The 26,017-nt window shown below is 28.0% G+C and overlaps 1 long non-coding RNA gene and 2 other non-coding genes across 5 annotated transcripts in view; 2 read left to right on the top strand and 1 right to left on the bottom strand.

Moving 5' to 3' along the window:
- Nucleotides 1-13,098: 13,098 nt before the first annotated feature.
- LOC128095712 (U6 spliceosomal RNA) lies at nt 13,099-13,205 on the bottom strand. Its single transcript, XR_008213324.1, has one exon. It is a non-coding gene; the product is annotated as a U6 spliceosomal RNA (small nuclear RNA).
- Nucleotides 13,206-13,793: 588 nt separating this feature from the next.
- Nucleotides 13,794-26,017, top strand: part of LOC128095182 (uncharacterized) — a 65,653-nt gene continuing 53,429 nt past the window's right edge. For 2 of the 3 annotated variants that reach the window (XR_008213180.1, XR_008213181.1), the window contains exon 1: nt 13,794-25,939. This is a non-coding gene — a long non-coding RNA (uncharacterized LOC128095182). The remainder of the gene's footprint in view (nt 25,940-26,017) is intronic. The other variant, XR_008213179.1, reaches the window with a different exon arrangement.
- On the top strand, nt 20,059-20,123 carry LOC128095846 (small nucleolar RNA SNORD64). Its single transcript, XR_008213444.1, has one exon. It is a non-coding gene; the product is annotated as a small nucleolar RNA SNORD64 (small nucleolar RNA).

The raw sequence follows: 26,017 nt of genomic DNA on the forward strand, positions 1-26,017 counted from the left end.
CTATTGATTTATTTCCTTTGTGTGCTTATTTATTCTTTCTGTCTTTCTTCCTTTCCTCCTTTCTTTCTTTATCTCTCTTTCTCTTTTTTTTATTGACTAACCATAATCCTTACTTACTAACATTTATTTGCTTGCTGGAATTCTTAGCTACTTACCTATTTATTTATTTAATCATTTATTTATTGTCTGATTATTTATTTATTTATTGTGTCACCAAGTTGTTTGTTTGTTTGTTTATTGGCTCGCCATAATACTTAAGAACATTTACTTGCTTGCAATAATACTTATTCATTTATTTATTTATTGGTTCACCACTTCATTTCCTTTTTTCTTTGTTCTTTCTTCCTTTCTTTCTTGGCTCACATTAATACTTATTTACATACTTACTAACATTCATTTGCCTGCTGGATTATTTATTTATTTATTTATTGAGCACATGATTATTTATTCATTTATTTATTAGCATGCTGCATCATTTATTTATTTATTTATTGCCCCTGCCCCCCCGCATTCTTACTAACTCAGTATTTATTTGCTCGCCTGAATACTTACTTATATATATATTTATTAGCTCGCTGGATTATTTATTTATTTATTTGTGTATTTCTCCCCTCCCCCATCAATGTTACTTATTTACTAACATACTTATTTTACTCCCCGGAAATACTTAATTATTGACGCACTAACATTTACTTATTTATTTTCCCGACAGAGCAATTATGTATTCATTTATTTATATATTTATTTATTCATTTATTTATCTGCACCGGAATGTTTGTTTGTTTGTTTGTTTACTTATTTTTTGCCCCGTTTGGAATTCTCACTTATTAACATTCATTTGTTCGCCAGAATCCTTACATACCCACTAACATTTATTTATTTATTTATTTGCCTGAGAAATCAATTATTTATTTATTTATCTATTTATTTATTCATTCATCTATTAGTGCATCGGAATGTTTGTTTGTTTATTTATTGCCCTCTTTGGAATTCTTACTAACATTTATTTGTTCGCTGGAATACTTATACACTTACTAACATTTATTTATTTATTTTCCCAACAGATCATTTATTTATTTATTTAGGTAGGTAGGTGGTTATTGACTCACCGTTTATTTTTCATTCTTTTATTGATTCATTGTCTTGCCGGATTATTTATTTAATTATTTTTTTCTTATCGGCCCTCCCAATTATTTATTCATTCATTCATTTATTTATTTATTTATTTATTTATTGACTAGCCATACCTCTTTCTTACTAACATTTATTTGCTCGCCAGCATACTTACTTACTATTTATTTTTTATTTATTGCCTTACCAGATTATTTATTTATTTATCCATTTATTTGTTTACTGTCTCCCATATAATGCATTTCTTCATTCATTTACTTATTTATTCATTCACTCATTCGCACGCTGGCTTATTTATTTATTTATTTACATATTTATTTATTTATTTATTTATTGGTCTCCCCATCATTCTTACTTATATATTTGCTCCCCTTAATGCTTACATACTTACTGACTAACATTTATTTATTGGCTCACCAGATTATTTATTTATTTATTCATCTATTTATTTTCTAACCATAGTACTTACTAAGATATTTATTTGTTTGCCGAAATACTTACTTACTCAATAACACATTCATCCATTCATTTGTTCATTCATTCATTTATTTATTTATTGTCTTGCCAGATTATTTATTCATCTATTCATTGATTTATTTGTTTATTGGTCCCCGCGTCATATTTACTTAATCACTTACTTACTAGCATATTTATTTCCTCCCCGGAATTCTTACTTAATTACTCACTAATTTGTTTACTTTCTCACTGGATTATTTATTTATTTATTTACTTATTCATTATTTATTTATTGGCTAACCATAATACTTACTAACATTTATTTGCGCCCCGGAATACTTACTTACACCTTTATTTATTTATTGTCTCACTGGATTATTTATTTATTTACTGATTGATTGATTGGATTACCAAAATTCCTACTTATTAACATATTTATTTGTTCTATGGAATACTTACTCACTAACATTTATTTATTGTCATTCATCTATTTATTTGCTGCCTCGCCTATTTATTCATTTATTTATTTATTTATTGCCCCCCTCATCATTCTTACTTACTAACATTTATTTGCTTGCTGGAATACTTACTTAATCACTAACATTTATTCATTTATTTTCCTGGTGGATTATTTATTTATTTATTTATTTATTGGCTCCTCGGTTTATTAATTTTTATTTATTTATTTTAATTTATTTATTGCCCTCTTTGGAATTCTTTGATTGATTTATTGTCTCGCTGGTTTATTTATTTATTCGTTAATTGATTTATTGTCTTGCCCGAATAATTATTGTTTAAATAATTGGGCTCGCACAATTATTTCTTCATTTATTTATTTATATATTTATTGGCTAACCATAATACTAAGTTACTAACATATTTGTTTGCCAGCATACTTACTCACTCACTAATTTATTTATTTATTTAGCACCTCCCCAGAATATTTATTTATTTATTTATTAGCATGCACGTTTATTCATTGTCCCCCCATCATTCTTACTTATTTACTTACTAACATATTTATTTGCTCGCCCGAATCCTTACTTATTCACTCACTAACATTTATTTATTTTCCAAATGAATTCTTTCTTTCTTTCTTGCCTCGCCGATTTATTTAACTATTCATTCATTCATTTATTTACTGCCCCGCTGATTTATTTATTTATTTGTTTGTTTGCTTATTTGTTGGGTAACCGTAATACTTACTCACTAACATATTTATTTGCTCAACCAGCTTTCTTACTTACTCACTAATTTATTTATATATTTATTTTCCTGCCAGATTATTTATTTGTCTATTTATTGTCTTCTCTAATCATCTATTTATTTATTCATTCATTCATTTATTGGCACACCAGAGTTATTTATTTATTGGCTAACCGTAATACTTACTTACTAACATATATATTTGCTTGCCAGAATACTTATTCACCAATTTCTTTCTTTCTTTTTCTCACTGGCTATCTATCTTATCTATTTATTTATTCATTCATTCATTCAGTTATTCATTCAATCATTTTATTATTTATTTGTTGTTGTCTCGCGGGTCATTGATCTATCTATCTATCTATCTATCTATCTATCATTCTATATATCCATGTATCTATCTACCTACTTATCTATTTATTTGTTAATCGCCCAACATCATACTTAATCACTAACATTTTTTTGCTTGCCAGATTGCTTACTAATTTATTTGTTTATTTATTTTTTGTTATTTATCTATTTATTGTCTCAACTGATCATCTCTATCAATCTATCTCTATCTATCTACCTATCTATTGGCTCCCGGGTTATTTATTCATTTACTTATTTATCTGTTTATTTATTTAATGGCCCACCATCATACTTTCTTACTTACTAATATTTATTTGATCACCATAATACTTACATAACACTCACTAATTTATTTATTGGCTTGTCAGATTATTTATTCATTTATCTATTTGTCTGTTTTTATTTTTTTTTTATATATTTATTTATTGGCTCCCTGTACATACTTACATTATATATCTGTGTATTTATTTAATGGCCCACAATCATGCTTTCTTACTTGCTTACTAACATACTTATTTGCTTTCCGTAATATGTACTTACCTACCAATTTATTTATTTATTTATTTATTCATTGTCTCGCCAGATTACTTATTTATTTATTTATTTATTCATTTCAATCATTTATTTATTTATCATTCTCTCACTTATTGGCTCATGGTTTTACTTATTTATTTATTTATTGGTTAACTATAATACTTACTTACTAACGTTTATTTGGTAGTCAGAATACTTAGTTACTTACTCACTAACGTTTATTTATATTTACTGTCCCACTGGATTTTTATATATATAATATATACTTTATATATATATATACACTATATTATATATATACATTTATTGGCTTGTTGGATCATTTGTTTATCTATTTATTTATTTATTTATTTGCTGACCATCATAATTACTAACGTATCTATTTGCTTGCCAGATTATTTACTCACTTACCTACTAATTTATTTATTTATTGCTTCAACAGATTATTTATTTATCTATTTTCTTATTCCTTCATTAATCATCCACTTATTTCTTGGCTTACCGAATTCTTTACTTATTTATTTATGTATTAATTCATTAATTTATTAATTTATTGGTTAACCATAATACATACTGACTGCCATTCATTTGTTCACCCGAATAGTTAGTTACTCACTAACATATTTATTTATTTATTTATTTATTTATTTATTTATTTATTGGCTTGTCAGGTCATTTGTTTATTTATGTATTTAATGATTTATCCATCTATTTATTTATCGGCTAACTATAATACTTACTAACATTTATTTGCCTGCTGGAATACTTCATTATCATCAATTTATTTATTTATTGTAGCACCACTTTTTTACCCACCTATTTATTTATTTATTTATTTATGCACTCACTTATTTGTTTATTGGTTGGCTTGCCCGATTATTTATATATTTAGTTATTTATCTCTCTGTTTTTTATTTATCTATCTATCCTATCTATCAACTTATGTATTTATTTCTCTATCTATCTATCTATGTATCTATCTATTTATTTATTTATTGATCAGTCATCATACTTATTTACTTACTAACATTTATTTGCTCGCCAGAATACTTACTTATTCACCCATTTATTTATTTATTCATTCATTCATCCATCCATTTATTATTTATTTATTGTCTTGCCCCATCAGTGGCTTGCTTCTTCATTTATTTATTTGTTTACTTATTGTCTTGTCGGATCATCTCATTTATTTATTTATTAATTTACTTACTTTGCTGACTTGCTAGATTACTTATTTGTGTATTTATTTATTTATTAATTTATTTATTGGCCATGTAATTTTTACTTACTAACATATTTACTTGCTCATCAAAATACTTACTTACTAATTTATTTATTTATTATCTCATTGGATTATTTATTTATTTGTTCTCCATCCGTCCACTCATTTTTTCATTTAGTCATTCATCTATTCATTTATCTATTTATTTATTTATATATTGGCTCCCTGGTTTATGTATGTATGTATGTATGCATGTATTTATTTATCTATCATTTCCTTTATTTATTTATTTATTGACACTCCATCATACTTACTTACTTACATATATTTATTTGCTTGCTGGAATACTTACCTACTCACTCACTAATTATTTACTTGCCTGTTGCACTATTTCTCTATCTTTTTTTATTGTCTTGCCGCATGATTTATTTATCTTTTTTCATTAATTAATTAATTTATTGGATAGCCATAATACTAACATTTATTTGCTTACTGGAAAAATTGGTTACTTACTAATTTATTTATTTGTTTATTTAACTTTCCCCACACTATGTATTTATCAATCTATCTATCTATTTGTTTAATTTAGTTATTTAATTGATTTATTGGCTCCCCGTAATAATTACTAACATTTTTTTTCTCGCCGGATTACTTACATATTCATGAATTTACCTATTTATTTATTTATCTATCTATCTATTGATATATTTATTTGTTTATTGTCTCATCTGATTATTTCATCGCCACACCATTTGTTCATTCATCTATTAATTAATTTGTTTGTTCATTGACTTTTATTTGTTTATTTATTTGTTTATTGTCTCTATCTTGCTCTATCTGTCTGTATCTATATACTGTCTCACCAGATTATTTTTTCATTTATTTATTTGTTTATTTGCTTATTTGTTTGTTAATTTATCTGCCTGACATCATACCAACATATTTATTTGCATGCCGGAATACTTCCTTACTTATTCACTAGTTTATTATTTATTTGATCACCACACCATCTATTTATTTATTTATCTGTTTATTTATAGTTCGCCATAATAGTTACTAATATATTTATTTGCTTGCTGGAAGAGTTACTTATTTACTCACTAATTTATTGTCTCCTCAAATTATTCATTTGTTTATTTGCCTGCTGCACTATTTATTTATTGGCTCACCATAATACTTACTTACTAACATTTATTTGCTTTTCAGAATACCTACTTACTTATTAATTTATTTATGTATTGTCTCATGGGATTACTCATTCATTCATTCATTCATCCATTTATTCTTTCCTTTCTTTCCTTCCTTCCTTCCTTCCTTCCTCCCTCCCTCCTTCCCTCCTTTCTTTCTTTCTTTCTTTCTTTCTTTCTTTCTTTCTTTCTTTCTTTCTTTCTTTCTTTCTTCTTTCTCTCTCTCTCTCTCTCTCTCTCTCTCTCTCTCTCTCTCTCTCTCTCTCTCTTTCTTTCTTTCTTTTTATAGGCCAGCCTGAACACTTGCTAACATTTTTGCTTGACAGAATACTTACTCAATTTTTTGTTTATTGGTTCACTGGCTTATTAATTAATTAATTAATTAATTTATTGGCTCACCATAATACTTACTAACATATATTTATGTGCTCACTTATTTACTCATTTATTTATTTATTATTTATTTATTTATTGGCTGGCCGCAGTACTTACATACATTTATTTGCTTGTTGGAATACTTACTTACTCACTAATTTTTTATTTATTTATTGTCTCATCGGTTTATTTATTTATTTGCATGCTGCACTATTATTGCATCATTAGATTATTCGTTCACTTATTTATTTATGTATTTATTGGCATGTTGGGCTCTTTATTTATTTATTGGCTCATCTGATTATTTATTCATTTATTGGTTCATCATAATACTTACTTGCTAGCATATAGATTTATTTGCTTGCTGGAATTCTTAGCAACCTACACAGTTTATTTGATTATCTAATCTACCTATCTATCTATCTGTCTATCTCAATCTATTTATTTATGTCCTCATTGCATTATTCATTCATTCATCCATTTATGTATTTATTGTATAGCCAGATTATTTATTTATTCATTTATTTATTGGATCATCATAATACTTTCCTGCTAACATTTATTTATTTGCTACTAGTAGTATTCACTCACTCATTTATTTATTTGGTCGCAGCATTATTTTTTATTGGCTCACCATAATACTTTATTATATATATATTTATTTGCTCACCTATTTATTTATTTTATTTTTGGTCAATTGTTTATTTATTTATTCTTTCCTCACCATAATACTTACTAACATTTATTTGCTTGCCAGAATACTTACTTACTTAATGATTTATTTATTGGCTTGTCAGATTATCTAACTCTTATCTATCTATCTATCTATCTATCGCCTTGCCAGATTATTTATTTATTTTTGTATTCATTCATTTGTTGGCTCTCATTAATACTTACTGACTTATTACATTTATTTGCTTTCTGGATTTCTTATTGGCTCGTGAATAACCTCTATCTATCTATCTATCTATCTATCTATCTCAATCTATCTACCTATCTACCTACCTACCTATCCTATTTGTTTATTGTGTCATTGGACTTTTTATTTATTGGGCCGTCGTTTTATTTATTTATTTGTTGGATCACTGTAATACGTACTAACAGGTATATATTTACTTACTTACCTACCAACTTACTTATTTATTTGTTTCTTGGGTTGCCACTCACTCTATTATTTATTTATTTGGTCATGGTATTATTCATTTATTTGTTGGATCACCATGATACCTACTTACTAACATGTCTATTTGCTCACTTATTTATTCATTTATTGGTTTCATAGATTATTTATTCTTTCTTTATTGACTTATCATAATACTTACTAACACATATTTATTTTCTTGACAGAATACCTACTTCCTTGCTTATTTATTCATTTATTAATATATTATTTATTTATCTGTTTGTTTATTTATCTATTTATTTATTTATTTATTGTGCTGCCGATTGATTGATTGATTGATTGGCTGGCTATAATACTTTCTTACTGACATATATATGTGTGTGTGTGTGTGTGTGTGTGTGTGTGTGTGTATTCCTTACTGAAATACTTAATTACCTATTTATTTATTTATTCATTCATTTATTTATCAGCTTGCTGGATAATTTATTGTGTCCCCCATTATCTACTTATATATTGCCTCAGCTTTATATGTAGTAACATATTTGGCACCAAATATTTACTTGTTTATTTATTTATTGTCTCCTGATAATTTGTTTATTTATTTATTGGATCATTGTATATTTATTTATTTATTCATCCATTTTTTATTTTATTTATTTGTTGTTTATTGGCTCACGAGATTATTTATTTTACTTATTTATTGGCTCGCTGCATCGCTTTATCTATCTATCTATCTATCTATCTATCTACCTATCTATCTAATCTATCTATTTTCTCCCAGGTTTTTTATTCATTTACTTATTTATCTGTTTATTTAATGACCCACCATCAAACTTTCTTACTTACTAATATTTATTTGATCACCATAATATGCTGTGGGATGTTCTGTATGGCAAATGTGTTGCTGATTAGTCAATAAATAAAACACTGATTGGCCATTGGCTAGGCAGGAAGTGTAGGCAGGACAAGGAGGAGAATAAAGCTGGGAAGTGGAAGGCTGAGTCAGAGAGACACTACCAGGCGCCACGATGAGAAACAGCATGTGAAGATGCCAGTAAGCCACAAGCCATATGGCAAGGTATAGATTAATGGAAATGGATTTATTTAAGCTGTAAGAACAGTTAGCAAGAAGCCTACCACGGCCATACAGTTTGTAAGCAATATAAGTCTCTGTGTTTACTTGGTCGGGTTTGAGCATCTGTGGGACTGGCAGGTGAGAGAGATTTGTCCTGACTGTGGGCCAGACAGGGAAACTCTAGCTACATTAATACTTACATAACACTCACTAATTTATTTATTGGCTTGTCAGATTATTTATTCATTTATCTATTTGTCTGTTTTTATTTATTTATTTTTTATATATTTATTGGCTCCTGGAACATACTTAATTATTTGTTATTTATTTAATGGCCCACCATCATACTTTCTTACTTACTAATATTTATTTGATCACCATAATACTTACATAACACTCACTAATTTATTTATTGGCTTGTCAGATTATTTATTCATTTATCTATTTGTCTATTTTTATTTATTTATTTTTTATATATTTATTGGCTCCCGGAACATACTTAATTATTTGTTATTTATTTAATGGCCCACCATCATACTTTCTTACTTACTAATATATTTATTTACTTTCCATAATATTTACTTACCTACCAATTTATTTATTTGTTTATTCATTGCCTTGCCAGATTATTTTATTCATTTCATTCATTTATTTATTTATCATTCTCTTAGTTATTGACTCATGGTTTTACTTATTTATTTATTTATTGGTTAACTATAATACTTACTTACTAACATTTATTTGGTAGCCAGAATACTTAGTTACTTACTCACTAATGTTTATTCATATTTACTGTCTCGCCGGATTTTTATATATATAATAAATATACTTTATATATATATTATGTATAATATAAATATATATTGGCTCCTTGGATCCTTTATTTATTTATTGGCTCAACATAATACATAATTATTTTCTACCATATATATATTTGTTTGCTTGCCTGGATACTTAATAACTCATTTATTTATTCATTATTTATTGGCATGTTGGACTATTTATTTATCTATTTCTCTATTTACTTATTTTTTAATTTATTTGCTTACCATAACACTTGCTTACTTACATATATTTATTTGCTCAATGGAAAACTTACTTAGTCACTTACTAACTTATTTATTTATAGTTTTGTTGCATGATTTATTTATTTATTGGTCCGCCAGATTACTTATTAATTAATTTATTTATTTGCTCGCTGTGACACTTATTTACTTACTTACTAAGATGTATTTATTTGGTCGTTGGCCTATTCACTTTCGAATGAGCATTTATTTATTTATTTATTTGGTGGCTAGCCATGATACTTACTGACATTGATTTGCTCACCGGAATACTTACTTACTTCCTCACTAACATTTATTTATTTATTTTTTCTATCCATTTATCTATCTATCTATTTATTGGCCCCCCATTATAGTTACTTACATACTTACTAACATTTATTTGCTCACTGAAATATTTATTTACTCACTCACTAATTTATTTATTTACTTTCTCGCCAGATCATTCATTCATTCATTCATTCATTCATTTGTTTGTTTGTGTTTATTTATTGATTAGCACTGGCTCATCTATTTAATTATTTGCATTTATTTATTGATTAGCACTGGCTCATTTATTTATTTAATTATTTATTTGCATTTATTTATTGATTAGCATCAGCTCATTAAATTTATTTATTTATTTATTCATTTGCTCACTATAATATAATATAATATAATTATATTATATTATTATATATTATATCATATAAATATAAATATATATAAATATTATATTATATAAATAATATAATTCTTATTTACTAACACGTATTTATTTGCTTGCCTGAGGTTCACCAACATACTTACTAACATATATTTATTTGCCCACTTATTTATTTATTTATTTATCGATTGATTTATTTCCTTTGTGGATTGCTTATTTATTCTTTTTGTCTTTCTTCCTTTCCTCCTTTCTTTCTTTATCTCTCTTTCTCTCTTTTTTTATTGACTCACCATAATCCTTACTTACTAACATATTTATTTGCTTGCTGGAATTCTTAGCTACTTACCTATTTATTTATTTAATCATTTATTTATTGTCTAATTATTTATTTATTTATTGTGTCACCAGGTTGTTTGTTTGTTTATTGGCTCACCATAATACTTACTTAAGAACATTTATTTGCTTGCAATAATACTTATTATTGGTTCACCATTTCATTTCCTTTTTTCTTTGTTTCTTTCTTCCTTTCTTTCTTGGCTCACATTAATACTTATTTACATACTTACTAACATTCATTTGCCTGCTGGGTTACTTATTTATTTATTTATTTATTGAGCACATGATTATTTATTCATTTATTTTTCCTTTCTTTTTTACTTATGTGTTGGCTCTTCGGGTTATTTTTTTTCTATTCATCTATTTATTTATTTGTTTGTTGGATCATGATAGTACTTACCAACATAGATATTTACTTGCTCATCAGTATACTTATTTATTTAATTTTTATTGCCTCTTCCGGGTATTTATTTATTTATTTCCTGGGACTCCGTATTATTTATTTGTTTATCTTTCTGTCTATTTTTTATTTATTGTCTTTCCGCATTATTTATTTATTCTTTTATTTATTTATTGGCTTATCGTGATACATACTTACTAACATATTTATTTGCTTGCCGGAATATTTATTTATTGATTCGCAGGATTTATCTATCTGTCTGTCTGTCTGTCTATCTATCTATCTATCTCTATCTATCTACCTATCTATCTATCTTATTGGCTCACCATACTGCTTACTTACTAACATTCATTCGGTCGCCAGAATAATTACTTACTTAGTAATTGCTTTATTTATTGGCTTGTTGAATTATTTATTTGCTAACCGGAGTTCTTACTTGTTTATTTATTGAATCACTGAATTATTTATCTATATATTTACTTATTCATCTTTTGCATTGCCACATTATTTACTCATATATTCTTCCTTTATTTGTTTATTTATTTATTGGCTCACTGTAATACTTACTTACAAACATATTTATTTGCTTCCCAGAATACTTACTCACCTATTTATTTGTTTATTTGCTCTTTGAAATATTTATGTGTTAATTGGCTTGCCGGATTATTTATTGATTTACTTTTTTTTTCATTGGCTCACCATTATTTGTTTATTTATTGGCTTGCCTATTTATTTATTTATTTACTTTATCTATCTATCTATCTATCTATCTCTGTCTATCTATCTATCTATTTTTTGACTCACTGGATTATCAGGTCTCTATCGATGTATGTATCTACTTAACTTTTGGCTTCTTGATCTATCTATTTATTTATTGACTTGATAGATTATTTCTTGGCTTCTTGACCTTTTTATTTATTGGCCTGCTTGCTTATTTAGTTATTTATTTATTAATTTTATCTTAGAGTAGTAAAAGGCCTTCAATGTGCTGAGAAAATACTATATGATAGTCTATGTAACTATTTTTTAATGGCTTCTTGATCTATTTATATATTGCCTTGCTGCATTATGTATTTATTGGCCTACTGGGCCATTTGTTTGTTTCTTGGTGTGCTTGCTTGCTTATTTTTGTATTGGCTGGATTATTTATTTACTTGTGTATTTGCTATCTTGCTTTATTATTTTTAATGATTGATTGACTTGCTTGTCTATTTATACATTTATATATGTGTATATGAAGGTATTCATTTATTTTATCCTAGTGTAATAAAAGACCTTCAATATGCTGAATAATACCATACTGATAAGCCATGTCTCTTCTATGTTTTTATATTTTTCCCTGGGACAAGGTTTCTCTGTGCAGTTTTGTACCTTTCCTGGAACTCTCTCTGTATTCCAGGCTGGCCTTGAACTCACAGATATCCACCTACCTCTGCCTCCGGAGTGCTGAGATTAAAGGCATGGACCACCAGTGCCTGGCTACCATGTCTCTTCTCTATTGGACAGTTTATATATCTATTTATGTATTTTCTGGCTTCTTGATCTATTTATTAATATGTGGCCTTGCTGCATTAAGTACTTATTTGGTTATTCATTGACTTGCCAGCTTATTTATTTATTTATTTATTTGCTTGCTATTTATTCATTGGTGTGCTTGCTTAATTATTCCTTTATTCATTCATTGTTCCGCTTATATTACTGTTGACTAATAAAAGGCCTTCTAGATGCTTAGCTAATGCTATATGGATAAGCCATGCCTCTACTCTGTTAGACTGTTTATCTGTTTCTCTATCTATCTATCATCTATCTATCTATCTATCTATCTATCTATCTATCAGTCTATCTATCTATTGATACATCTATCTAACTGCCTTGACTTCTTGATCTCTATTGCTTGCTGGATTTTTTTTAAGAAAACATTTCTGAAGCCTTTATTTATAAAAGCTTTGAAAACACATAATACCCTTTGTTTGCAAATAATGTATAGTTTAAAAAAATATGGAATGCTTCATGAATTTGCATGTCATCCTTGCACAGGGGCCATGCTAATCTTCTCTGTATCATTCCAAATTTAGTATATGTGCTGCCGACGCGAGCACAGCTTGCTGGGTTATTTATTTATTTGCTTATGGATCTGTTTATATATTGCCTTGCTGCATTATCTATTTATTTATTTATTGAACTTGCAAGATTATTCATTTAGTAACTTACTGAATCTCCTAATACTTATTCATTTATTTGCTAACTGGAATACTTACTTAGTTGCTTACTCAATTAAATATTGGCTTGTGAATTGATTATTTTTTTATTTTGCCACCAGATCATTTATTTATCTATCTATTCATTCCTTCCTTCCTTCATTTATTTATTTATTTATTTATTTATTGGCTTCCATAATACTCTCTTCCTTACTAACATATTTATTTGCTCCCAAAATACTTACTTATTGATTGATTGATTGATTAATCAGCTGTCCGCATTGTTTATTTATTCATTCATCCATTTATTTATTTATTTATTGGCTTTCTGGATTATTTATTTATCTATTTGTTTATTAATTTACATGCTGGATTATCTTAATCTATCTATCATCTATCTATTTATTGGGTTGTTTTTCTATTTGTATGTTTATGTATGTATGTATGTATGTATTCATTTGTTTATGTATGTATGTATGTATGTATTCATTTGTATTCATTAGGAAAAGGCCTTCAGTGAGCTGAGATACTGTGTGGATAAATCATGCCTCTCCTGGTTAGTCAGTCTATCTCTCTGTTGATTATCTTCATATGTGTCTATCCATCTATTTATTTATTTGCTACTTGATGTATTTATTATTTTTTGTTGGGTTGCTATATTATTTATTTTTTGACTTGCTTGTCTATATATGTATGTATTTATGTGTGTATGTATGTATAAATGTTTTCATCTATTTTACCATATAATAGTCAATGGCTTTTAGTGTGCTGAGAAATACTATACTGATAAGCCATGTCTCTACATTGTTAGGCTGTTTATATATCTATATATCTTTATTTATTTACTTATTGAATTCCTGGTCTATTTATCTATTTAATGGCTTGCTGCATTATTTATCTATTTATATATTTATTTGTTGACATGCTTGCTTATTTATTTATTGATTGATTGTTTAATTAATTCTTTCAGTTATATTACCGTAGGCTAATAAATGGCTTGCCAGGTAATTGGAAATGGCTATACTGATAAACTATGCTTCTACTCTGTGATACTGTTTATCTAATCTATGTATCTATATATCTATGATTCTGTGTATCTATGTATCTATCTATCCATCTATCAAAGTATTGTCTATCTACTTATGTTTTGGCTTCTTGATCTATTTATTTATTGACTTGGATTATTTATTGTCTTGATCTATTTATTTATTTATTGGCCTGTTTGCTTATTTATTTATTTATTCATTTTACCTTAGAGTAATAAAAGGCCTTCATTATGCTGATAAAATACTACTCTGATAATTTATGCCTCTACACTGTTACAATGTTTATCTGTATGTATTTATCTATCTATCTATATATATATCTATCCACCCATCCATCCGTCCGTCCATCTACCTGTATATTGGATTCTTGATTTTATTTATTTGCATGCTGGCTTCTTTATTCATTCTACTTTAAAGGCCTTTAAAGTACTGAGAAATACTATACTTAGAAGCCATGCTTCTACTGTTAGAATGTTTATCTATCTATCGACTATATATTTACTTAATGGATTCATTTTTATTTTTATTGGCTTACAGCAATATTTACTTATTTATTTAAGTATTTATTTATTAGTGTGCTTAAAGATTGATTAGTGATTGGCTGGATTTTTTATGTATATATTGGCTTGCTGGGTAATTTATTATTGACTTGCTTGTCTATTTATATATTTATGTGGTATGGAAATAATCATTTATTTTATCCTAGATTAGTAAAAGACCTTCTGTATGCTGATAAATCCTATACTGATAAGCCAAGACTCTTAAAGCCAAGACTCTTCTGCATTACACTGTTTATAAATCTATATAATTATTTATTTATTTTATTTAATGGCTTCTTGACCTATACATTTATATATTGCCTTGCTGCATGATCTATTTATTTATTGGCTTACCGGGACACTTATCTATCTGTCTGTCTATCTATCTATCTATCTATCTATCTATCTATCTATCTATCTATCTATCTGCATGCTTGATTGCTTATATATTTTTTAATTGGCTGGATTGTTTATTTGTATGCATTTATTGTCTTGCTATATTATTTATTGATTTGACTTGCTTGTCTATATATGTGTATATGAAAGTATTCATTTATTTTATCCTAGAATAGTAGAAGACCTTCAATATGCTGAGAAATATCCTGATAAGCCATGCCTCTTCTCTGGTAGACTGTTTATCTATGCGTGTACATTTATGTATTTAATGGCTTCTTGTTCTATGTATATATTGCCTTGCTGCATTATCTATTTATTCCTTTATTTACTTGCCAGACTATTTATTTATTTGCTGTATTTGTTATTTATTCATTTGGTTATTTATTCATTGGTGTGTTTCATCATTTATTCATTCATTGTTTTATATTACTGTTGACTAATAAAATGCTTTCTAGATGCTTACCGAATGCTGTATGGATAAGCCATGCCTCTACTCTGTTAGACTGTTGATATCTGTCTCTGTGTCTGTCCATCTATTTATTTATTTATTTGCTTACATATATATATATATATATATATATATATATTTACTGTTTGCTGGATTATTTGTTTATTTGTTGGCTTATTGATCTATTTATTTATATATTGCCTTGGTGCATTATCTATTTATTTATTGATTGACAGATAGATAGATTGATTGATTGGCTCTCTAATGCTTGCTTACTTATTTGCTCTCCAGAATATCTGCCTACCTATCTATCTATCTATCTATCTATCTATCTATCTATCTATCTTTCTATCGGCTTCTTATTTATTTATTTAGTGGCTTGCTTATTTATTTATTTTACCTTACCATGATAAAAGGGCTTCCTTCATTGTACTGAGAAAATTCTATACTGATAATCTATGCCTCTACTCTATTACAATGTTTATCTATCTGTCTGTCTGTACATCTATCTATCTAACTATCCATCCATCCATCCATCTATTGGCTTCTTGATGTATTTATTTATTGGCGTGCTGGCTTATTCATTCATTATACTTTGAAGTAATAAAAGGCCTTCAAAATGCTGAGAAATATTATACTGAGAAGCCATGCCTCTATTCTGTTAGAATGTTTATCTATCTATCTATCTATCTATCTATCTATCTATCTATCTATCTATCTATCTATTTATTAAATTGTTTCTTTATTTTATTTTTGGTTTTTTGAGACAGGGTTTCTCTGTGTAGCTTTGGGGCCTTTCCTGGAACTTACTCTGTAGGCAAGACTGTCCTTGAACTCACAGATCCACCTTCTTCTGCTCCCAAGTGCTGCATTAAAGGCATCTGCCACCACCACTGGGCAGTTTCTTTATTTTTCTATTGACTTGCTGCATTATTTCTTTATTTAAGATTGATTGGCTGGATTTATTTATGTATATATTGGCTTGCTGTGTTATTTATTTATTTACAGACTTAAAGATTGATTGGCTGGATTTATTTATGTATACATTGGCTTGCTGGGTTATTTATTTATTTATTTATTTATTTATTTATTTATTGACTTGCTTGTCTTTATATATTTGTGTGTGTATGGAAGTATTCATTTATTTTGCCCTAGATTAGTGAAAAACCATTAGTATGCTGAGAAATACCAAACTGATGAGCCAGACCTCTTCTGTGGTAGACTGTATATAAATCTATATAACTATTAATTTAATGGCTTCATGATCTATTTATTTATATATTTTCTTGCTGCATTATCTATTTATCTATTGGCATACCGTGTCATTTATTTATTTATTGGTGTGCATGCTTGCTTATATACTTATTTTTTTATTGGCTAAATTGTTTATTCATATACTTATTGTCTTTCTGTATTATTTATTGATTCATTGATTAACTTGCTTATCTATTTATATATTTGTGTAATGTACGTGTGAAAGCATTCATTTATTTTGTCCTACAGTAGTAAAAGGTCCTCAATATGCTGAGAAATACCATAGTGATGTGCCATGTCTCTTCTCTGTTAGACTGTTTACATACCTATATATCTATTTATTTATGTATTTAATGACTATTGACCTATTTATTTATATGTTGCTCTGGTGCATCATCTAAATTTATTTATTTATGGTCACTTATTTATTTATTTACCCGCTGGGATATTTGTTTATATATTTAGTTGCTTGTTGTATTTGTTATTTATTCATTTACTTATCTATTCATATGTGTGCTTGCTCATGTATTCCTTTATTCATTCATTGTTTCATTTATATTACTGTTGACTAATAAAAGGTCTTCTAGGTGCTTAGCAAATGCTATATGGATAAGCTATGCCTCTAGTCTGTTAGACTATTCATCTATCTATCTACCTACCTACCTAACTACCTATCCATCCATCTATCCATCCATTCATCCATCTATCTATTGGCTTCTTGATCTCTTTATTTATTGTTTGCTGGATTAATTGTTTATTTATTGGCTTATTGATCTATTTATTTATATATTGCCTTGCTTCATTATTGATGCATCAACTTGCCAGATTATTTAATTATTTGTTTATTTATATATTGACTCCCCTAATACTTACCTATTTATTTATTTGCTCGCCAGAATACATACTTACTAACTTCTTGATTTTTTTTTAATTTGTTGGATTGTTGAATATTTATCCATTACATATTTATTTATTTACTGGCTGGCTGGAATACTTATTTATTTCCACTCTGGGATTTTTATTTTATTTATTTATTGTCTCACTGGATTATTTATTTATTTATTTATTGGCTCCTCATATTTATCTATATATTTATTGTATTTCTAGATTATTTATTTATTTACTTATGTATTTGTTGGCTCGCCGTAATACTTACAGATTTATTCATTACCCTGAATATTTATTTATTTGTTTCTTTCTTTCTTCATTGACTCGTGGATTATTTATATATTAATCTATTGGTTCACCATATCATTTATTTATTTATTCATGTTCATAGGATTATTTATTTACTTATTTATTGCCTTGCCGTAATGCTTATTTATTTATTTATTTACCTGCCGTAATGCTTGTATCAGTTCCCAGCCAAGGAAGTAACAACAGTTAGAGGCACAAAGCTACATGCTGGTATATGGGTCATATCTGGAGAATTTGTTTGACAATGTACCATCTTTGGTACTCCACATTTAAATACACTCCCCCCAAAACATTGTCAAAACAAAACTTCAATTGTCACCTCAAAGAGTAAAGAATTTATGTAAGAGAAGAATTAGAAGGGTCATAGCTTAGGGAAACACAGATTCAAGTTGCCTCATATCATTGTTTTTGTGTAGGACCAGTTGTGTATAGCTTACATCAAAACAAGGTCATAAATTGGGAAAATCAGGGAGGGAAGTTATAACAAAGTGGGAAAATCTAAATTCTAAGAATCAGGTTCTATTTGATGACATTCTTAGGTTTTGAAGTATTGAAAGCTAGGGTCTTATTAAGAATGCATTTTAAAAGTTTTGATAGTCATTGGGATGTTATGTTAGAATTAGATGTGGTCAATGGGTCACTTTCAAAGTGGCAAAAAATAGCACAAAATAGAGTCATTTGTCATTTGCTATTATAGAATCAATAGGTGAGCTGCCATTTTTGTACCTTCTGGAGACTTCAGTTAACAATTGAAATTGCATGACAAAAACCTTGGTAAAAACAAAGGGTTTTTCATAATCTGTGGTGACAGATATAAACTTTGAATGATTTATGTGTGGAAACTGATAATTATTTACTATATTTAGTTTTATGAAACCCTGGATCTCATTCTTACTCTGCTGCTGGTATGATGTTTGCCTATGCATTAATTGTTAGTTTGCACATTTATTCAATTATATTTTTATCCTGGGGATTAAACTCTAGGGCCTTGAGTACTGTTTCTTGTGTAGTGTTAAAATGGACAGGACAAGCATCTGTGTGGATTTTGTTTGCTTGTTTGTGTTTTGGCTTGTTTTTATTTTACTTGATTTTTGAGTTTTGAAACATTATCTTATTATATAACTCAGCCAAACTGGCTTCCAGGTCACAGTATTCCTGCTTCAGTATCCTAAGTATGGGACTACAGCCTTGCATTAATCCTATTCATTTGTTTTTTTATTTATTTGTTTATTTATTTATTTATTTATTTATTTATTGTGTGTGTATGTGTGTACACGTGTGCGCTTGTGTGCGTGTGCTTGTGTGCATGTGTGCAACATTGCACATGGGCTCCAGTGCTTTCTCTATCCATGGTGTTCTTGAGGTGATCTGAGATCAACTTTCAGGACTCAGTTCTTTTTTCAATTCATTGTCTGACAAGCTGTCTCTACTTGAGTTAGTATATCAAGCTTATCACTGATTCTCATGCTAGCATCTTCTCTTGTGGTAAGATTACTGTGTATTTTTTAAAACTTTATTTATTTAATTTATTTGTGTGTGTGTGTTTGTGTGTATGAGAGAGACAGATATACAGAAAGAATGCATGAATGAGCATTGATGTTTGAACTCAAGATGTCCTGTATATCTCACTAGGTAACGATAAACTTAGCCTCCATACATTCTACATTGTTTTTAGTGCTGTTAATTTAGCCCAGGATCTTGTTCGTGTGAAGCAATTGCTCTGTTACTGAACCATACCTGTAAATCATAAGTTACTTTCTAAATCAGGCCCCTCAAATTCACTGTCTTTCCTACCACATCAGTACCAGGTAACCACCTACCACGTTCCATTTTTTACACAACTTTTGGTAAATACCTTTTAGAGGACCTTGGCTGGATTTATGATGAGGTATGCTTACTGAGCATGATGAAATGTGGCTCAATGATTACTCTGAAGTCTAGCCAAAGTGTCATATTAATGACTTAGGTAACAAAATTTTGAAACTTAAGTTATTAGAATATGATATCACAAATTTTTTTTCAAGGAGACTGGAGCTGTAGATTTTTCCAATATAGCAAAATTGGTTTTATACCCATTACATTTTCCTTTTGTAAAGTGCCTCTATATTCACATCGCATAATAGCATTCACCTTGATTTTCATTTGATAAAGAAACTTGAGAAAGACCTTGGAAGCTAATGTGTCTCTTCCAGTTACCCAGATCTTACCCTGGGTTGTAGTTTCTTGAGCATGTTCCTAGTCATTCTGATAGCGTTTCCATTTACTATATTGAGATATTGCTAGATTGTTAGTAAGACATTCATTGATTTTTGAATAAGATAGGAATTTGATATTTACTGGAATGCTGAGGTGGAATTCAGAGAGGTTAATTTATCTTTATCCTCACAAGGCATTGGTGGAATAAAGTATTCCTATGAACACTTTAGGGAGGTGAATTAACTTTGTGATTGCTGATACTGAGTGTGAGTAATTATTATATTGTTTAATTTTTTGGCAGCAAGAGAACTTATTCCCATTTTGGGACACTTGATTTGGCAGAGTCTGGATAATTATCTATATACCAGTTTGTTTTTGTTCCTCTGACATGCTTCCTTGAGCATTTCTTTTTGTATATGAGCTACTGCTGTAGTATTTTCTTACTGTGGAGTATTCTCCTGCCTTTGTAAGATTTACCTCTGAATCTTTGCATATCTGCTTGCATATACAACAAGTAGATTTATGTTCTCCTACAATTGTAAATCATCTCTAAATCTTGAGGTTCTGGTAACTTTTATAACTGATAGAATATTATTTTAAATATATACTAACTCATTGGCATAATTTAGTTAACATAGAAATGTAAGATGGTTCTTGATTAAACAAAGTATTGTATTTTACATGGTTCAGAGTCAAATCAGAAAATACTTGTATTTATTTTTTGGTTTATATTGTAAAAATTACTTAGATTTTAAACAACAATATGGTATGTGAAATGATTGCTGTGATAAAATAACCGCAAGAGAAATTTCTATTACATACTTGATAAAAATCATCATTTCATAAAGATTATGGCAAGCAAATTAATGTTATATTTATGTTTTGAGTTGCTAAGGTTAGTGTGAAACAAGGGGCTATAAAAAGTGCATAAAGTATAAACTGGAAAAAGGCATTATTTTCACTACATGTGAGAAGTCATTCAAATATGATTATGTCATTTTCTTTATGTAGATTACAAATCATGGTGTTTGTTAAAATATAGAAGAAATGTTTTTAAATATTTAAAAAAAAAAGTAGAATTTCTATAGTATATAATATAATCTTTTATTGGATTATTGTGGCTATCCTTTCAATTAGTACTTATGTATATATGGTAGTCATGGTTATGTTATCAAAGAAGCTTATGTTTATTTACTAGTTCAGAAAAACATCACCCTATTATCTAGGATTGAATATTCTTTTACATTGACATGTGTATAATAGAATAATGCACCATGTTAATTTAATCTTATAAGGAAAAGTGATAGATGATTTTTGCATTTGAAGATCATTAAATTACTAGAATTATTTTATTGCTTGTTCAGGAACTTCTAGACTGTTTTTATGCCATGTTAAAAAGGATTTAAGAGGGTACCATTTCAGAGAGATGATTTTACATGACTATACCCCAATGAGAAATTATTAGATATGTTTTGTGGATGAATCTGATGCCAAGGAATATTTGACCTTTATGATAGGAATGTTGTCTGTGAACTAAAGTCTAGTGACCCTATGATATTAGTCCACAAATATCATCAATATTTCAAAGACATAGTACATATTATATTCTTAAACATTTGTATCACATCCATATAACTAACATCATTTACAGCATTTTCTTACATGATATAAATAAAATGTATAATTTTTTGCTGTTTTAAATTTTTAGTGTTGATGTAATTATGATTGTCCCATATTACATGTATGTACATGGAGTATTATATACATATTAACTCATTAGTATGTCTGTACTTAGATAAAACAATAGTTGCTGAAATACAAGATTACAAATTTCTTTGTCACCAGAGAATATGATACAGCAATGTTTTTCTAGTTTTTCATTGTGAATTGTGAACTGTAAAGTAAAAGCAAACATTTTTTTTTTTAAATTGGAATTGCTGTATCATACTTTGGATTTATAAAATTAGTCAGTTACATTCAACAAACACCAGAAATCTGTCAGTGAATCTTCCATGGTTCCATTTATCAGTCATTTTTTTAGTAACTGAATCAGTGATTGTCAGTAAAGTAAGCTACATAATAAGATTTGATCCCCATTCTCTCTGTTTAAATATTTGTGAGAATTGTAACAGTTGTTATGTATATTGTGCAGACTTTTTATCCAGTCTAATTCTTAACTTGTTTCTACTAGTATCTATTCATTTTTTTAAACGTAACCTGGCAGTGTTTGACTACTGCAGAAATAATAGACTGAATTTGTGTAGACTGTCTGAAATTCCTACATTTGTAGAAACACCAAATCCCATCAACTACCATATACACATGGTGTTAATAATAAGATTTAATCAGTCTTAACATTAGAACTATCAATCTCTGTTTTGTATTTAATCTATATGAGGTTTGTTTGAACCACTTTATCTGACTACTTTTGCCTATATGCATAATTTCTGATTACATTTTCTGAATATATTTTACTTTTAAAATTTAGAATAAGTGCTTTTATGTGATAAAATGTTTTAAAACTGTATGTTTCATATGTATGTAGTTACATTATTTTAAAAACTTCATGAGTAGAGAATAAATTTTGTTTATGGAAAGCTATGTTTAAAATATTTGGCCTGTAATAGTTCAGATTTTAAACATATAGACTATAGGAAAAGAATAAATTATTTTTGTTGTTAAAATATTATCTTTATGTAGGTTTCATTGTGTTGTATGATAAAGTCGAATTACCTGAATATAGTGTTAGCAAAGGCCTCTTTTAATATATATGGTAAAAAATATGTGTGTATATTCTACCATGGTGTCAAGATACTCTTTTTAGCTACTAAATTATTTAGGAGTATAACTCAAATATAAGCACATAAAATATCACTGTTCTTTGAAAAATGTATATGCTATATAAAAGGCATGTAGCTACATTTTATTTTTCTGATCACTGAGATTTGTGATGCAATTTATTTCTCCAAATGATCTAGATATTTCAGAATTACATTGTTTTATATTAATCCGATACATGGCAAAAATTAACTCTGTAAGTAATAAGTTACTTTTTATATCAAGCCACTGGTAATTCTAGAGATACTGAGACTTAGAAATTATAAGCTTATAAATATATTGTAAATACTATTGTCTATTTCAATTAATATGACAAACTGATAGTTTATAGAGGGGATCATGGAGCTCACAGTTTTTCATGTTTGTTTGAATGTTAAAGGAGAAAGTTATAAACACTATGCATTTACTCTATTCTCATAGTAGGATAGTTGACCATTTTTTCATGTGAGTTGCACATTAAAAATGACATGGTAGGTATTTCAGTTGGCTTGTTGAGCAATAATGAGCCTACTGATGCACCTCTTTTCTACTTTTTTTGTCAACTTTCATGAAGATTTTGTACTACCTCTTGGGACACTACAAAGTTTTGTATGTGTTTCCTGTTTGCATGACAATATTCAAGACAACTTTGTAAATAATAGTCAAATACAAAATTTTAACATCTAGTCTTTCTAGATGTATAGAGTGTCACAGGGTATAATTTTGTAAATACATCATTGTAAACTTTCATTGCACCCACTAAATTTCGGGAATGAAATTTTTAAAGTTGCGATTTTTTTTTCTACTTTATGTTCATTATTTGTTAGGGGAGTGAGTTTTCTTAAGAGTATTTAAATTTAGCTTTGGCTACATATCTCAAGAAAAATCTTCATTAACCATAGGATAAGTAAGGTTTATATTGTACAATTAGGGGTGCAAATTATAATTCTGTGGTTGTATTAATGATAGGCCACCATGTAAATACCTTGTTAGTCATTATAGGAAAAAACTCTTAAAGAGTTACTTCTACCTCTGAATTAATATACTATTATATTTACATTGCATGACAGCATTCAAGACAAGTTGTAAATAACTGATAAATGTTTCCATTTGAAAAATCCATTTTTAGATATACATTCTTAACAAAATATAAGCCTGTGAATATTCATTGTAAACTAACATTAATAAAATTATTCCAGCAAATGCTTTTTCAATGCAATAGATAAGGACTACTCAGTTTACTAAGTATAAAAATGTTTCTAAGTAGTTTCTCATGGAGAATAAGCTAGGTCTTATTTTTACTTGGAGAAAAATTACTTAAAGAAAAGAATTAGATACTTTTCATCTTCATGAAGAAAGATGAACAGTAAAAAAATTTTAAATTAATGATATAATTGTAAAAGCATTGTTTCCTGCCCATTTAACCTAGGCAAATTTGTTTTATATTACATTCACATATACATCTTATGTTATAGTAGTATATAAACTACTTAGTATTCATCTTTCATGTGTTTTTGTTTGTTTTTACATTAGTATTCCCACTTTACAAATTATAAAATTAATATTCTAGTTCTAATTCAGATTATTTAGACATATTTTGTGTTAATGAAGAGCCTATAACTTTGTTTATGTGTTTATACATCTTATAAATTTATTTATGTATTTATACATCTTCAGTGTATAAAATTTTAAAAACTTGTTTTATTTTTGTATATTTTTCATGTAGGATTATTAAATGTAAACATCTAGTGTTCCCTCTAATGTACTGTAAGAAAAAGTAGCCTGTGTGACATTAAAGGCAATATAAATTATAGAGTTGGGCTTGATGAGGAACACTTATACCAGCACCTGCCAAGATTATACTCAGCTACATACCCAGTTTGAGGCCAGCCATGGGTCATAAGACCCTGTGTCAGAAGAAAACATGAAAGCAAAAAAAAAACTGAGTACCTTCCTACAAAATCAGGAGTTATAAAACTATGTAAATTATTTTTCATATTTTGGAGTTGGCTACTAAGATTTTTATCATTTCTGATTCTCAAATTTAATTGTTGAATATAAAAATAGCAAAATGCCAGATCTGTCAGTGAACAGATCATAAGGATTGTAGCTTAAAGTGAATGTAATTTAATATTTTAAATATCCATTTTCTGTAGAAATGGTGTTTGTTGAATTTTAATTGAAGAAATGTACAATTGACATACATGTAGATATATTTTAGTTCTTCCAATTAAAGTGGATAATTAAGAAAATTTTAATTGCACATAGGTAATATCAGTCTGAAAGTTAATACTTCTGTATTACGATGTATGTTATTTTCCAGTAATGATTGAAGATTTGTTCAAGTGATTTAAACAGTGTATTCATGCTTGGAAATTGTCACATGAGAACATCTAGAACAAATGAACAATTTATGCAAACAGAAAACATGTTCAGGAAGAACGTTAAAGTTTTAACACTAAAAAATAGAAAGGAGTAAGACCACTTCTATCTGCCTTTGTATTTTATAAGGGCCTTTGCAAATAAGCAACTAAAAAACAGGAAAGAGACAATTTATGCCTGTATCTTTGATTGACAACATCATGGGAGTGATGGGTTGCCATATCCAACTTTCTATTCCTAGCAGCCCTTATGAATGGTTTTTGAACATTTTTGTGAAGAATTTTAGACACTCCAGCACCTTATGTGTCAACAATCAGTATTCCATTATCCAATGATAAAAAGGAGAAGATGAAAATTCACGTGAGTATTAAGCTGATCATGTCTTGTGATGAACCTATGAGTGAAATGTATTAAATAAAAAATGTTTTAAAGGGTAAA

The sequence above is a fragment of the Peromyscus californicus genome, unplaced genomic scaffold, assembly GCF_007827085.1.
Source record: "Peromyscus californicus insignis strain IS unplaced genomic scaffold, ASM782708v3 Scaffold_4__1_contigs__length_199733344, whole genome shotgun sequence".
NCBI classification, from domain to species: domain Eukaryota; kingdom Metazoa; phylum Chordata; class Mammalia; order Rodentia; family Cricetidae; genus Peromyscus; species Peromyscus californicus.